Source organism: Podarcis tiliguerta (genome assembly GCF_965153285.1).
Source record: "Podarcis tiliguerta genome assembly, chromosome: 5".
NCBI lineage: Eukaryota > Metazoa > Chordata > Lepidosauria > Squamata > Lacertidae > Podarcis > Podarcis tiliguerta.
Window position 1 is genome coordinate 21,979,825 of NC_139538.1, and position 10,215 is coordinate 21,990,039.

General features: G+C 43.2%; 1 protein-coding gene across 1 annotated transcript in view; it reads right to left on the reverse strand.

The window, feature by feature from the left end:
• Positions 1–6,818, reverse strand: part of MME (membrane metalloendopeptidase) — an 82,655-nt gene extending 75,837 nt beyond the window's left edge. Inside the window, exon 1 of the mRNA XM_083442724.1 lies at positions 6,464–6,818. The gene's annotated coding sequence lies outside the window, so the exon portion shown is untranslated. The remainder of the gene's footprint in view (positions 1–6,463) is intronic.
• Positions 6,819–10,215: the final 3,397 nt, after the last annotated feature.

Here is a 10,215-nt window from a genome sequence, read left to right on the forward strand (position 1 = left end):
CATATAATAAATAGTACTGCCTGTACACAAGAATGTAGTGGGGGAAAGAAGGTCATTGAAAATCTGTATAGTGTATAATTGGAATTATCCATGCATGGAGTAAGGTGGAGGGTAGGAATTGATTCTGCCTTCAGATTTTTTTCATTTCTTTTTTTAAAAAAACCCATCATGTTCATAGTAGGCATGTGTGCACAAATGCTTTTAAATTATTGTAACTAAATGCTTTTAAAATAGGTTGTTAATACACATGTGCAGTTTAACCCTGTGATGTGAAGGAAGAAGTATGAACCATCCACCAAGTATTAACAATATCCATTGATAAGCAGAAGAATGGTATATTTCAACCTCACCCCCTTTCACTCAACAATAACAAATAACCACACACACAATTGTGGCAATGTTAGAGACTTTCTAATATTTTTGGGTAAAAGGGAAAAGCAAGCCATTTTTTCTTCTTTAAAAAAGGGGAAATAAAACACTTACGAAAGAAGTAATTTAATATTTACATGCTGACTGATTACAATTAACACCCCCACCCCACCCCAAAAAGGTATGATTTATTGTGGGTGCTTGGAGACATATATTGCAGGATTTTTCAGTTTGTCATAATCCATCCAGGTTCCAGGTACTTCCTACAGAGGGAATGAGTAGAAAGAACAGTAGATATTCCCAAGGGACTGATGATAAAGATACCAACTCACAGAAGTAGTCATTCCATCAGGGGTTGGTCCATGTGAAAGCAGTACATAAAGAACACTTGGAATTATGAAATCTGAAAACCATAGAGAAAAACAGGGGAGACAAGCAAGTCTAAGAAGAAACTATATTATCTATAAAACTATTGCTTCAGGTGCAGGGGTCAGCAAACTGTTTCAGCAGGGGGTCGGTCCACTGTCCCTCAGATCTTGTGGGGGGCCGGACTATATTTTTTGGGGGGAAACGAACGAATTCCTATGCCCCACAAATAACCCAGAGATGCATTTTAAATAAAAGCACACATCCTACTCATGTAAAAACATGCTGATTCCCGGACTATCCGCAGGCCGGAGTTAGAAGGCGATTGGGCAGGATCCGGCCCCCGGGCCTTAGTTTGCCTACTCATGCTTCAGGGGATACCTCACCATCACCACCCAGGGTTTAAAGTGGCCCTGGGGAAAATGATCTCAGGTGGTTTCTTTCTTCTGTAGGTGAGCCCCTTTGGGTTTTTCCTGTCCGTAGGCAGATTTTATTTGCATTCACTTGAATGCAAGAAGGTCTTTCCATGCAACCAAGGACACCTTTCTGCTCAACACAGGAAGGTTGGGACCTATGCATAGAATAGTGGACACAAGTGGTGCTGTGGTCTAAACCACTGAGCTTCTTGGGCTTGCCATTCAGAAGGTCAGTGGTTTGAATCCAGGCAACAGGGTGAGCTCCCGTTGCTCTGTCCCAGCTCCTGCCAACCTAGCAGTTCAAAAGCACACCAGTGCAAGGAGATAAATAGGTCCCACTGTGGCAGGAAGGTAAAGGGTGTTTCCATGTGCTCTGGTTTCTGTCATGGTATTCTGTTGCGCCAGAAGCAGTATAGTCATGCAGGTCACATAACCCAGAAAGCTGTCTGTGGACAAACGCCGGCTCCCTTGGCCTGAAAGTGAGATGAGCGCAGCAAACCTCTAGTCGCCTTTGACTGGACTTAACCGTCCAGGGATCCTTTACCTTTTTTTTACCTTTACACCAGGGATGCTTAGAGCAGGACTTCTGTGCATACTTCTATCCCCACTTTTGTTTTTGTAAAAACCTTATACAAGCACACACACACACACACACAAACTGCAATATTACAGCAGAGCAAAGACATTATATGGTTGAATATTGCCCTTTATATGTTATTCCAGAACGTAATGAAGACCAGAGTTCTAAAAAACCTTTCTGGTTGCTCTTGCTTGCTCTTATTTTAAGCATTGTGTGTTCATACATGAACATAGCTCTGGCACAGCATCTGTCTTCATCCTCGGTTTTGGAGCTGCAAGTTTGCTTTTTATGACATCATTTTCCATCACTGAATGCTTGTGAACTTAAGATGAACTTAAGAACAGCAATGCACATAGTGTCTGAAGGTTGCTTTGGTGTGCTGTTTTTGTTTTTGTTTTGTTTTTTTACAGTTATCATCCACTTTAAATAATGGCAAATTATGAATACTCTTGCTCTTCATTACATCAGAGGGGCAAAATGAGAATGACATCAAGAGCCTTATTCCAACCACAGTGTATAATCATGGGTAACATAATCGCAGTAAAAACAGCTGAGAGCCCTTGTGGCACCTTAGAGCCTCACAAACGCACCATGGGCGAAATGAGTTTCTGTTGACAATAGCCCACTTTGACAAAGCCGTGAAGGGATGACTTCGATTAGCAGGTCATGTCATGCAAAGGACAGCTGTAATTTGGTCACATTTATTTGCAGAGCCCAATCGTAAGCAAAAATAAGAATAGAGGTAATGTACAGAGATAATGAATATGGCAGTATTTAGTTTTAATTGTGGAAATATGACACGGGGGGGGGGGAGCAGTTCGATAATTCCTAATATTCCTTTGGGTGGGGTTTATTAAACTGTGAGCCAGGATCTCCACTCACACCTAGTAGGCCTTGGGCCACCTTCAGGTGGGCTTCAGTGGCATGGCTTGCCCAGGGCCTCCTCACTTGCCTGCCCAGCCCCCTAAACCATGCTGTCGCCATTTGTTTAGACTAATGCCAGCGCCAACAACTCATCACATGCTGAATAAAGGTATCCGTGAGCTAGACAAACCCTGAGGATTGAGGGGTGGAAAGGAGCTCTCCCTCATGTGAGGGGGAAGGGCCAGAGGAGGTGCTGAAGGAAATTTGAGAGATAAAACACTCATTTACATTATTATCATGAAAAGTCAACTGGGAACAAAGATGAGGAAGGAATGAATGTAAAAGAACCAGGCCGGAGGGGTGAAAGAAACTGGCTTTATTTATTTATTTGTGGGGAGGGCGAGGAAGGTACAAATTGAGTGTGAAAGGAGAATAGTTACCTGGCTGGCTAGTTCCTAAGCGACCAAGTCTGTGGAAATCTCATTTTTATGGATATCTGAAATAAGTAAAAGCTGGCATTTTGTATGGTTTGTCCAGCAGGTGAGATATGCTCCACTTCTGAAATCAGTGCTGCGGCGAATCAGAATTTTGCTCAGAGGCCACATCCATACCCCCGATTCTGCACTTTTAAAAAGAGCTAGCCAGTTCTTATATTCCATTCTGCTGTCACAAAGGAAGTGGAAGGAAGAAACAGGTCAAGTCAAGTCTGGGCAAAAGCTGAAGGCAGTTATGTCAAAGGCAGGTCAGCACCCTGGGTAGCTCCCAGTGATTCCATTTGCTAAGCCTTAGAATATGTTGTCTCAGCAAAGCATTCAGGCCCTCTCAGGCCTTACAGAGGCCTAGCAAGGCATATACTGCTGTTGGACCCACCTTCTTGAGAAGCTATCTGTGTTGACCTTTTTTCCAGGTGTTTTCTTTCACAATTTGGAAGGAATTTGTCCCCCAAGTCTGAGGAAGGCAGGAGAGCTGCATTTTCAGTTTGAGAGAGCCCGTGGGGGGGGGGGGTACTAAATGTTTCCTCTTGTGTGAGGCAACCTAATTCCACATCACTTGTATCTCCCTCAGGGTAGTTTATGTGACTGAGTTCAGGGACCAGGACATCTGACTAGTTCAGGTATTACAGTGGTACCTTGGTTCCCAAACTTAATCCATTCCGGAAGTCTGTTCCAAAACCAAAGCGTTCTAAAACCAAGGCCTGCTTTCACATAGAAAGTAATGCAAAATGAATTAATCTGTTCCAGACTTTTAAAAACAACCCCTAAAACAGGAATTTAACATGAATTTTACTAACAAGACCATTGATCCATAAAATGAAAGCAATAATCAATGTACTGTACTATAACATAAATAAGACAGTATTGTAGATGATGATTTTTTTAAAAATAATAATGTTTATGTGCACTGATGATAGTCATTATTTAGATGGGGGGGGGGGCTTTTATCCATTTCTACAGTCACACAATCTATCAATCAGTAGCTGAACTGGGTTCCACACAGTCACAAGCCACAGTCACAAAAATGAAGTCACAAGTCACAGTCACAAAAACGAAGTCACAAGCCACAGGCACAAGTCAGTCCCATTAAAAGAAGAACAAGTCACAGTCACAAAAACGAAAAAGCCACACACACACACACACACACACACACACAAAGCAAAAACAAAAGCTCCAAATATCACCTCTGTGTTGTGTGGGTGCTCGGGACTCAACAGCTGACAGACTCAACAGGAAGCCTCTGATTAGCAGCTGGGGACTCAATTTACAAACGGAACACACTCAACAGGAAGAGGAACATGTTCAGCTTCCAAGGCAAAGTTCACAAACTGGAACATCTACTTCTGGGTTTGCAGCGTTCTATTTCCAAGTTGTTCATAAACTAAGCTGTTCTAAAACCAAGGTACCACTGTATTAAATAAGATTTAGCCTCAGAATTTTTATTGGAGAAGAAAGGTAAGGTTTTCTTTATGTGCCCCCCATTGTCTGAGGAACACGGGGTGGCTGTGCAGTACCATACTTTCTCAACACAGTGCCACCAGTGCTGTGCCACTCGGTTCCAAAGCAGTCCTCCACCTTTGCATGCTTTTAGTTACTAGGTAAATGAGTTTCTTTCTTTCTTTAGAATGGCTCTTGAATTTCATTGATGATTTTTGTTACTCAGCAATAATTGCTGCTGTCATCTTAATTCTGCTGCTTACTATGCTCCTAAAAAGAGGACGCTTTCATAACAAAGTTTATATAGATGCCATCCCCAAAAGCAGATTGCTATGGTGAAAAACAGAACTGCTTTCCTGTCTGCTGTCACATTTATAATTCTGGTTGTGCAGGCAGTATTGTGGAAGGTACTAATGCGGGGGGTGGGCAATGTAGTGCCTTCCAGATGTTGATGGATTCCATATCCCATCAGCCCCAGAAAGCATGGCTAGTTGCTAAGGATGATGGGAACTGTAGTCCTGTAACATCAGGGTGGCACCATGTTGGCTACCCCTGTGCTAATAAATGACTTGTGACATTCATATGTCAGAGAAGCAGGGCTGATTCCTGACATTTTCTATCAAGGTTATTAGAATTGTCAAGAGTGACAGTATTAGCTACCTGTTGGGTAAGGAGAACTTTAAGCACCACCTGTTATTTTTACATTGTGATTATAAAATGTGGTTTTAAAACATCTCTGAATTGCATGGATGAGAGATGTTTTGTGGTTTTTTAAAAAACGAACGTGCATCTGTGCTCAGTGCAGCTGCACAGATCCGGGGAGAAAAATACATCAACTTTGTTCTACACAACATTTTTGATGTCATTTTTGGCCACCATGACAGCACCAATTTGTTCTGTAGTTTCTGAGTCTCGGGAAAAGCTGCTCATGACTCTTGGGGCATAATTGAGAGAAACATACTCAAACCCTGTGACCACCTAGCTTGAGATCATAACAATCCCCATTGCTTGGGAGCCTATTTAGCCTATTTAGCCATTGTGAAATGTGTAAAATAATAATAATGGAACAGTCCTGAAACAACACTTAATCCAAGCGTACAATATGTGTATTATAAACTTAGGGTGGTATCCAAGTAACTTCTTTCAGTACAAGGATTTCTGTTTGTGCAATGGTACTCTCCCCCCCCCCCATCTCCTTTCACACATCCTTTACCCTTTCCTACCCTGTTCTTGGGGACGCGGGTGGCGCTGTGGGTTAAAGCCTCAGTGCCTAGGGCTTGCCGATCGAAAGGTCGGCGGTTCGAATCCCCGCGGCGGGGTGCGCTCCCGCTGTTCGGTCCCAGTGCCTGCCAACCTAGCAGTTCGAAAGCACCCCTGGGTGCAAGTAGATAAATAGGGACCGCTTACTAGCTGGAAGGTAAACGGCGTTTCCGTGTGCGGCTCTGGCTCGCCAGAGCAGCGATGTCACGCTGGCCACGTGACCCAGAAGTGTCTTCGGACAGTGCTGGCCCTTGGCCTCTTTGAGTGAGATGGGCGCACAACCCTAGAGTCTGTCAAGACCGGCCCGTACGGGCAGGGGTACCTTTACCTTTTTTACCCTGTTCTTGAGGATTGATGGAACCTCCAGAACAGTTTTTGGAGGGCCACGGGTGGAGGAGGTGGAAAAGTTCCATTGTGCATATGGAAATCCTTGCACTGATGGAATGAGAAAGCTGGATACAGCTCATGTTGGTTACACCCACATGCTACATTTTTAGCTTTAAACTGAAATAAGCCGAGGTATATATCTAACGGATGTCATAGCTGAAGAGCTTCTTTTCTGTCTGTGAACTTCTGCTGTTGACCAACTGTAACAAACAAGCACCACCCAGTCCCCCTAAAGGAAGAGATTTTCACCCAAATACTCTCAATGAAAGACATGGGGCCCACTCACTTACCTGCTTCTCATTAGGGTCTTGTTACAGCTGGGCTCGCTTTGGGCTAGAAGTGAAGTTCTAGGATGTGGACAGATGTACACCCTGCGTCTTCAGGACAAGCACCCCGGAGAACAGCTTGAATGAAAGCAGTAAGCTAATCCCAGCTTATGCCTTGAAAGTGTGTTCTGCAGATCCTTATACAGGAGGTGGGGTTGCCTAGAACCTCCTTTCTTTCAGTGGATCGTTTGACACTCAGGTCCAACCAGTTCTTCAGCAGGGTTGCTGCTGACTTTGGCTGGATGCTTCTCATCAGGGCATGTTCTCTAGGGGTAAAATCAGCAGCCCTTTGTCAGAGTGACAGATAGTTCTCTGGCTCTCACTGCAATCTCTAATCATGCCCCTATCAGTTTTCCAAGCCTGTGGTTTAGGGTGAGTCAGCAAGTGGCAGTTGGAGTTTGTGGTTCGGGTGAACTTGCAGGACCTGGGACAAGCTTTCTCAACTAGCTCTGAAGGCTTGCAAACAGTGAACCAGCACTTTACCAAGAAAAGTTATTTTTTTCTCTCTCTTTCTACTGCTTAAAGAAGATAGGTTAGGAAATGTTTGCTTGGCCTGGCTGCCGAGCGAGTCTATCACTTGCATAATATGTGGTTTACATTTGGCAGAGATTTCCAGCATCTTTTTTTCTTTCTGTTTTGTTAGGTGGGATTTTTTTGGTGTCTTCTGTACTTCAGCGCTAGCCTGGGGCTACCACAACATTATTTATACTTGCAGCATCACACTGTAATATGCAGAAGCCACACTAAAAATAGCTGGAGTCTGCTCTTCCATTTAGTTACCATTTGAATTCTCCTCATGTATTTTACTGGGGCGCCATCTTAATCGCAATTTATTTGCTTACATTAAAGAGCATCTTTTAATTTATTTATTCTCATGATGCTATCTTTTATAGTCCTATTACAGGACTGTCTGTCTCCCCAAATCTCTCTGGTTGCCAGCGCTTACGTGCTTTGTGACAATGTAGAGTTACAGATGGTCCCGATACTGTTATTTTATTATGTTTGGCATGGTAAGAACGCATTTGTTCCCTTGTTATTGTGCTGTGGTTGACTTGGCTTCTATATTACCACCTTATTTCCTGCTCCACAACCAGAGATTGTGCTTAGTATTGTGCCTGATTGCTCCACTGTGACATATTAAAATTACGTAATTAACGCGAGGTGCTGGAATCTGTCTGCTGAAATGCTGAGCGTCTGCCATTTTAAAAAGGAACATTGGAACACCATGCCCCAGATTTGAAGCGCCATACTTGCTTTGCTAATAATGACGTCTGCACAGTCTTGTCAGTGTTAGGAGGTCTCCATGCTGAGAATGCAGCTGTGGAGCTTCAGCTCCCACCATGGAAGGAAATTCCACCTAAGCACTGGTGCACTTCTTATGCCAATGAAGATCAACAACAATAACAATAACTGGTGCACCTGTACATGCAAGGAACATCAGGATTTCATTACAACTCACGTAATGCTTAAGTCTTGTCTTTCTTTGTAATTAGCAATTGGTGGTTGATGTCCTTCCAAGTAATAAATCATGCTTCAAATACTGTTTTTTTGGGGGGGGTGAGGGGTGCATATTAAGTGAGACGAAACAGCATTTCTGTAGCCTGTTTTCCTTAAAACAACAGGCAACAAAAAGGACATGTTTTCCATTAAAGGCTTAACTATTCTTTTCCGTTAAATAGCTAAAGCTTATACATTGCACTTAAGTGAGGTGTGTCTCTCGCTGACTTCATATCCTCCATAAGCACAGCTCACACTGATTATTAGCTGAACAGAGAAGAAACAAACCTTTTGACAAAAGAATAGCCAGGATAAAAGAGGAAGGAACTGAAGCTGAGCCAGAACCCAGTTGAATCTAGAAGACATGCAGTATTCATACAGAGGATGCCTGGGAACCCATGCAAAGTGCCAATGCAGTGAATAAGCATAGTTCGCATCTAAGCAGCTCAAATCAACATCCAAGGGGACTTTGTTGCAATAAGAGGTTTGGGCAAGAAAGCCTGCGCATTTGGAGTTTTTAATTTTAACAATTGATTTCTAGGAGGGGATGCGGCAACACAGAAAACAACAACCAATGTTTTATTCAAGTTGGCCCCCCTGCTGACAGCTAACTCTCAACTGACTAGAACTGCCAGCTAGAATCAGTCTGGTGTCTGCTGGACCAATAACAGAATTAACTCTTAATGATCCCTGTTGTACTTCCAACAACAGATGCCTTTGGGAAACCCTTCTTGCGGTTTCTAGCGACTGGCATTCAGCAGCATTGCTGCCTCCTTTGTACAGTTGTACCTCAGGTTAAGTACTTAATTCGTGCCGGAGGTCTGTTCTTAACCTGAAATTGTTCTTAACCTGAAGCACCACTTTAGCTAATGGGGCCTCCTGCTGCCACCACACTGCCGGAGCCTGATTTTTGTTCTCATCCTGAAGCAAAGTTCTTAACCTGAAGCACTATTTCTGGGGTTTAGCGGAGTCTGTAACCTGAAGCGTATGTAACCTGAAGCGAATGTAACCTGAGGTACCCCTGTACATCATACAGAAAAGTCAGGCAAATTTAACCCAACATTTTTCTCTTGTTAAAATAAATAAATAAAGTGAATCTGGTTTTACCTTTGAAGGAATTCTTTTCAAAACCTCTCCACTTTCCCTCAATTTCTGCTGTAAGGGCACAAAACTGTAAGGAGCTTTCATTGCTTCCGACGTAAGAGTTAAAAGAGAGGATTGGTAGGAAATCAAATTTGTCAGATGCTGGAAGGAAGCAGGACATTAAATGAAGACATACACATATACTGATGCTAAGATGCTTTATGTTTTCTAGTTGCTCAGGTTTGAGCCTCAGGTTTTTCTTTTTATTTTAATGGAAAGCTTCCAGATACTTTTAATCCACAGCAGTTTCTCAAGAACAGCAATGTAAAAAAGATAATCAAGAAAAGGGGTGGTATTTTAACACCATTAAAAAGAAAGGAGAGGAGGCAGAGTTTGTTGTTTGTTTATTCATTCAAGTATTTCTATACCACTGCATCATAAAATATCTCATCATGTGTACGGCATTAAAACATCAAATACCATTTAAAACAATACAGATAATCATTAATGTGACTGGCTAATAAAAACGCTCCCAGTACGTTTCCGAGCACAATTCAAAGTGCCCTTTAAGTCCTAAATGGCCTCGGTCCAGTATACCTGAAGGAGCATCTCCATCCCCATTGTTCTGCCTGGACACTGAGGTCCAGTGCCAAGGGCTTTCTGGTGGTTCCCTCGCAGTGAGAAGCAAAGCTACAGGGAACCAGGCAGAGGGCCTTCTCGGTAGTGGCACCCGCCCTGTGGAATGCCCTCCCATCAGATGTCAAAGAAATAAACAATTATCTGACATTTAGAAGGCATCTGAAGGCAGCAAGGCAGCCCTGTGTAGGGAAGCTTTTAATGTTTAATAGACTTTTGTATTTTAATATTTTAATATTTTGCTGGAAGCCACCCAGAGTGCCTGGGGAAACCCAGCCAGATGGGTGGGGTATAATAACCAAACAGCTACAAAGGCCAGGGTCTTCAAGAGATGCCTGTAAGTAAGAAGAAAGGGTGCCTGCTGAATCTCTGCTACCTTACACAAACATACGTAGAGACACACAATAGTGGCACATGAGGGAGGCATGGGGCAATGGTCCACTCACAATGGTGGTCACACTGTATTTGCCAGAATGGGGATAGGGCAATGGCAGGGGTAG